The sequence below is a fragment of the Helianthus annuus genome, chromosome 9 (assembly GCF_002127325.2).
Source record: "Helianthus annuus cultivar XRQ/B chromosome 9, HanXRQr2.0-SUNRISE, whole genome shotgun sequence".
Taxonomy (NCBI): domain Eukaryota; kingdom Viridiplantae; phylum Streptophyta; class Magnoliopsida; order Asterales; family Asteraceae; genus Helianthus; species Helianthus annuus.
In genome coordinates this window covers 16,851,431-16,858,351 of record NC_035441.2, presented here as the reverse complement: position 1 = coordinate 16,858,351, position 6,921 = coordinate 16,851,431, and the positions used below count along the sequence as shown (strand labels likewise).

The 6,921-nt window shown below is 38.1% G+C and overlaps 1 pseudogene; it reads right to left on the bottom strand.

Annotated features, from left to right (window-relative positions):
• Window positions 1-775: 775 nt before the first annotated feature.
• Window positions 776-6,387, bottom strand: LOC110877243 (annotated as a pseudogene).
• Window positions 6,388-6,921: the final 534 nt, after the last annotated feature.

Below are 6,921 nucleotides of genomic sequence, written 5' to 3'. Positions count from 1 at the left end.
TTAATCAAACAAAAATCAAAGTGAAAATGGTTAGAATACAATTAAACCGATACTAATGACAACAACGTAGAGAGTCTTGAGCATTTGTAATGTTATAGGACACATTGCTTTAATCAACGCATATATAAAAATAAGCACACAACAAATTAGTTGTTCTTAAGTTTACGAACAAGAGTTATTAAAGATAAATCAGATTATAAATACTCTCGAAAGTGGAAGCGAAAATGATATTTTCTAAACATATGTGGCTAAGAGGGGAAATACAAAACCATCAACATTTGTTTTTAAGATATATACGAATGTTGTTAAAGTTATTATTTGTTTCTTAAATTACATGTTTAGTGTGTTTAAGTTTATTATATTTTTTTTCACATATTAATGATAGGATTACCTAATTCGGTTTTTAAATCAGTTTGTCCGGTTCAATGAACCAATCAATAGACCATCGAACCATGATCAAACAACCGACCCATTCCAAGTGATCATTACATATATATTTTTTTAAACAGCAAATTTGGATTACTAACGGAAAAGTAAAGTATCATCGTGCCACCAAACGCATACAAGAAAGTTCTGTTTACTTGTCTTAAATATTCATTTTACAAAAGTAGTTTTAAACTTAAAACCTAACGCATACAAGAAAGTTCTGTTTACTTGTCTAAAATATTCATTTTACAAAAGTAATTTTAAACTTAAAAGCATGATATTCAATGATTTATTGGTACAAATGCTTAAACAGTTATTGGACTTTCAACTTTCATTCTTTCAAGTATATATAACGTTTAACAAAACTTTCTTTCTTTCAAGTATATATAGCGTTTAACAAACTTATAAAATTTCATAAAATATCAAATCCAAAACATAACAAAAGTATTTCCAAATTAACGTACTTAACCCGCACACGTGTCAAAACCACCTGAATCTTCACTCGCTATACTAAGATTGTCTGACAACGTCAGATTTTCGTCAATGTCTTTTGACTGCCCCTCTTGAAGCACCAAAGCACACTCTAGATTCCAGAGAACATCCCTCATTGATGGCCTTTCTTCCCCATACTTAGCAACACACTTGACAGCTGTTTCCACCACTCTCTTAAAGCACTCTGGTGAAATTTTTCCTCTCAAGTAAGGGTCCACAATTTGATCAAGAATGCCTTTTTGGTGACAGTGTAACGCCCACTCGACTAAGTTCACTTGCTCTCTTGCAAGTCGTGTGTTGATGACTCGTCGGGCACATAAGATCTCAAAAATCACAACCCCAAAAGAGTACACGTCTGACTTCTCAGTCAATATTTGTCTCCGAAAGTATTCAGGATCTAAATACCCCAAACTTCCCTTAACAACTGTGCTTATCTCATTGTGGTCCGTGGCAGGACCTGTCATTGATAGCCCAAAATCAGACACTTTAGCAACCCAATTTTCATCCAAGAGGATTTTCGTTGATTTCACATCCCTATGGATGATCATGTTGTCTTTGGTACCATTGTGAAGATAGTGTAGGCCACGTGCTGCACCTATGCAAATTTGAAGCCTTTGAATCCATGTTAATGGTGGATTTTGTGTGTTGTATAGATGATCTCTTAGTGGTCCATGAGCCATGTAATCATATACAACGATCATCTCAGTGTCGTTTTCACAGTAACCAATTAAAGATATAAGGTTGCGATGTCGAACCTTTGAAAGCAGTTCAAGTTCTGCTTTATATTCATTCAGACCTTGCTGAGACTCCATGGTGTGTCTTTTAAAAGCGAGCTTAGTCATACCATCACCGATTACACCTACATAAACCTTACCAAATCCACCAACACCAATAAGTCGAGCCTCATCAAAGTTATTTGTGGCAGCCTGAATCTCAGCAAAACTAAACCGGTGACCAGCAGGAGAGCCAGAAGGATAAGTTACATATGTACTAGCAGGAGAGCCAGAAGCTGTTAAAAAAGTAGAGCCAGAAGGGTGTGAATTTTCATATAAAGAGTGGCGCGCGGTTGATCATCTATATTCTTGGGCATGAGGATTCCAAAATCCTTACCTATATGGGGTATGAGCATATACAATTACTTTTTTTGACATAGAATTTACAAAGATTAAGGTAGCGTTCGTTTCATGGAATGGAATGGAATGGAATTAGGAAGTTTTTCTTTGTAAAATTGATTTTGGTTGGGGGAGGGAGGAATTTGAAATCTCATGAATTTCTTTAATCAATGAAATTTGTGACTATTTCAACATTCCTTAGAAATCCTTCACTCTAATGAAGGAATGGAATGGAATAAAAAAATAGCGGTTAAACGGCTATATCATTAAATAAAAAAAAATTATTCCCTCTTTCTATAAAACCATCTCATTTTCACAATTTTCTCCCCACTTTCAACCCAAAACACTCTCATTTTTATACCATTCTTTTATAAAAAAATATCTTTTCATCCACGACGACATCTAATTCTTGGTGGTCCTCGTCTTCTTCGGACGAAGAGGAGATGTTTTTCGCAAAAGTTGTGGTAAAGGCGGCGCAGATTCTTATGGAGGAGGAAGAGGAAGAGGAAGACGTCTCGTCTGAAAGAGTTATTACCAGACGAATACGGATTAACTGAGACCGCCAAGGTTTGTCATTATTAAATTTTATTATCCTTATTCCTTATTTCCTGGTATTTATATATTTTTTACGACATGAGCGCACGAGAAATTGGTGAACGATTATTTTTCGGATGCACCCCTTTACAATGCCGACATTTTCAGACGAAGGTTCCGAATGAGTCGCCGGTTATTCACACGGATTGCTGATGATTTGGCGGGGCTAGACCCGTTTTTCACGCAACGACCCGATGCTCGGAATTATGAAGGGTTCACCACGTTACAAAAGTGTACTGCGGCCATTCGCCAACTGGCGTACGGGACAGTGGCCGACGCTTTGGACGAGTACTTACAGATGTCGGCAAGAACTACGCGGGAATGTTTGTATCGGTTTTGCTATAATGTGGTGAAACTGTATAGCAAACAATATTTACGGAAACCAAACGTGTATGATGTCCAACAGTTGTACCAAGCTCATGAAGCACGGCACGGGTTTCCGGGAATGCTCGGTAGCATTGATTGTATGCATTGGGCGTGGCATAACTGCCCGAATGCGTAGCGAGGCCAATACACGCGAGGTGATCACGGCCATACAACCTTAATACTTGACGCCGTGGCGTCACAAGATTTGTGGATCTGGCATTCTTTCTTTGGTCTCCTTGGTTCACCCAACGACCTCAACGTGCTATACCAATCGGCGATCTTTAGCGATGTCGTTAATGGAACCTGTCCGGACACTCGTTTTACAGTTTCTGGGGTTGATTATAGACTCGGGTATTATCTTGCTGACGGAATATATCCGTCTTGGTCTACGATTGTCAAGACTATTCCATTTCCCGAGGACGAAAAAAGGAAAAAATTCGCCAAGTGTCGAGAAGCTGCAAGAAAAGACATCAAACGTTGTTTTAGTGTTTTACAAAAAAAAAAATGGGCCATCATTCAACAACCGGCACGTGCGTTCACACCGAAGAGGATGCGTCTTTGTATGTACGCTTGCATTCTCCATAACATGATTATTGAAGACGAAGGTCGGGCGATTTGTGAGTATGATGAGAATGCATCTTACGGGAATACTGTCCCGGTCGATCCGACGCAACAGGATTTAAACTCGTTCGCGCGAACCAACGACTACACGCATGCAAACCTTCAACAGGATTGGTAGAACACATATGGAACAACGCAAACGTCGGGGACGGTGATGAAGACGAAGACGAAGACGAGTACTGTAATTTTTATAAATTTTTAAATCTACTTTTTTTATAAATTTTAGGTAGTGGAATTTTTTTAGGTTATGTAATTTTTATTTATGTTATGTAATGGATTTTATTATCTTATTTTATGTTTTATTTTTATTTAAATTTTGAATTGTTTTTATAAAATTAAACAAATAAAAAAGTTTGACAATAAAAGTTAAACAAATAAAATAAATTAAACAATAAAAAATTAGGTGGGGTAGCCCCATCCTCCACCCCACTCAAAAAGCAAGGAGGCCCATCCTCCATGAGATGGTGATGTGGCGCCTACGTGGCGACCCATCCTCGTGAGGATGAGCCTCCCCATACCCACTAGTCTTACTGTCACACCACCACCATCACACTATCATAGCCACCTTCCACTTGGAAAAATGAGCTGCCAGGTTCGTTTTCGAGATGCAAACACAACACCAAGTGGAAAGGAGGAATAATAAAGCCTTCTTTTTTCCAACGCCACAAGGCAGAAAGCCCCAATTATGGTTGCCGAATTTCTCGTAAAACCCACTCAGATTTCCGGGGATTCGGCCGTTGCTCCGGTCATTCTCTGCCTTCTACCGGCGGCCCTTGTTGATCACATAGCCCCAATTTCTACCAAACAAAGAACGAAACCAAAATCTAACCCTAATTTCAGTTCTAGCTTTTTAATTTGTTGAATTTGTACAATCTATTCAAAATAATGTTTTTCAGCTCTGATGCTACCCTTTCTTGTTCCTTTATGCCTTAGATAAGGTACCCTTTAGGCCATGTTTGGCTAAGTTTTTTGAAATAACTTATTGACTTATTGGATTTTTAAAAAGTAATAAGCTCCAAAATGATGTTCGGCAATGAGGGTATATGTGAGAGAAAAAAGCCAATAAGTCAATAAGTCACTCCATAGTGACTTTTCCAAAAAGCCAATAAATCAATAAATTGTTTCAAAAAGCTTAGCCAAACATGCCCTTAATAAGCAATTTTTAGATTTTGAAAAATTCGTTTTTTGAAATGTTTGATGAAGGTGATTTGTTATTTGGGAAAAAGAAATGGAAACTGTTGGAACTAGGATGGATACTTGAGAGAAAGTATTTTGTTTACAAAGAGAAAGAGTGTTGAGAGTGAGAGAGTGTTTTAGAGAGAAAATATGTATTTAGATTTGTGTGTATATATTACATAATTAATTTTGTTTTAATTATTAGTTAAAATGGTTTTCTAAATAAATAAGTAAAAAGACCAATATGTCCTTTACTTGACAATTAAAATTAACTGGGTTAGGGGTAAAGGGCAAAACGTATAAGATTTTAAAACATTAAGGATAAAACTCGTCCATTTTAAAGACAAAGGACACCACTTGAAATTGGGTATATAGATAAAGGATAAAGCTTGTAATTCAGTCTTAATTTTATTTTAATTAATATAGGCAAACATAAAATTCAAAGAATTTGCACACATGAATGAGGAGACTGGAATACCTGAGCTCTGTCCATGACCAGTGAAAGAGAACTTGTCAAACATTCGACCAACTCTCGTCATGATTGCGGTTCGCCATGTATTATCAGTTTTCTCTTGTAAGATCAGTATATGTTGAAGACTAAGGACAACCTCAGCCATGTTAGGACGTTGCTTTGGATGGTCATCCAAACATCTTTCTGCTAATTGAACAAACTGCTTCAAACATTTTGGAGTTATTTCACCCCTTATATCAGAATCAATTATGTCCTTCAAACGACCCTCTTTCACAGCATCTTGAGCCCATGTTGCTAATCCCCACTCAAGACTATCATCCACTGCCCTCTTTCGACATAACACTTCCAACAATACTACCCCAAAAGCATACACATCAGACTTAGGCGTTAGCTTTCCGGTGGCGTAATAATTTGGATCAATATAACCAAAAGTGCCTTTAACAAGTGTGCTGACATGAGTCGACAGGGGATTATTTGGGCTTATTTTAGACAAACCGAAATCGGAAACTTTAGCAGCCCAACTTTCATCTAACAAAATATTGGAGCTCTTGACATCTCGGTGTATAACACCCAACTCAATTCCCGTACCAGTGTGTAAGTAGTCTAACCCACGAGCTGCACCTATGCAAATCCTGAGTCGCTGACACCAAGAAAGAGGAGTAACAACTTTGTGGAGATGATCTTCAAGTGTTCCAAGGGGCATATAATCGTATACGAGAATCATCTCTCTTTGATGGTTACAGTAACCAATTAAAGACACTAGATGACAGTGGCGCAGCCTGGAAAGCATTTCGATTTCAGCCCAAAACTCGGATTCCCCTTGATTGGCATGGAATCCAATCGTTTAATGGCTGCAAGAGTTGATCCGTTGTCAATTTTACCCTTGTAAACTTTTCCAAAACCCCCATGCCCAATCACTATTGATTCGTCAAAGTTATTTGTTGCTGAAAGAATTTCACCAAATTCAAAGTGACGGCATAGTGGTGACCATTGTATGACGGAGCAGGTGGTGGTGGTGGAGGGTTCAGTAGCAACAAACATAATTATTGATGAAGTGGAAGTGTAACGAGTGGTTAAAGATATGACAGACAATGAATGATAATTTAAATTCATTTATAAGAGGATGATTTAAAACCAAAGCATTCTTTCTTCCTAGAAAGAGGGATGGACCCAAGCATTAACTTCAGTGGACGAGCCTCTGTGCCGTGTGGGGCCCTTAAAAGTTTGGGCTATTGTTGTTCACACCTGATGTGGTGGCTTCCACCATTCTACAAGCTTGGCAATCATTTTTCATTTCTTTGCTGTTCTTAAATTATTATTTTCTGGTTGTTCATTATTTATCTGTAACGATATTTTAACCTTTATATCCTCAGGTATTTGACGTTAATTTTTCCATCGCTACTACAACATGAATAGTAGTAAAATATAATTCCATTTTCCGAAAGTAGCAGCATACAAGAAAGGTGCACATATTCACACACCTTGCCTATTTCCACACTCTTTAAAACACCTCGTATAGGCGTCTAGGGCTATTGTCTCTGACCACCCACTGAACCTCGTACCAGGTCAAATCAGTCACATCAGACGGGGCGTCTAGGCCTGCACAGCCACATGCTCCTCCCCCTCCGCCTGAGGTTTCTTTCAGGCTTGCTAGTGTTTGGT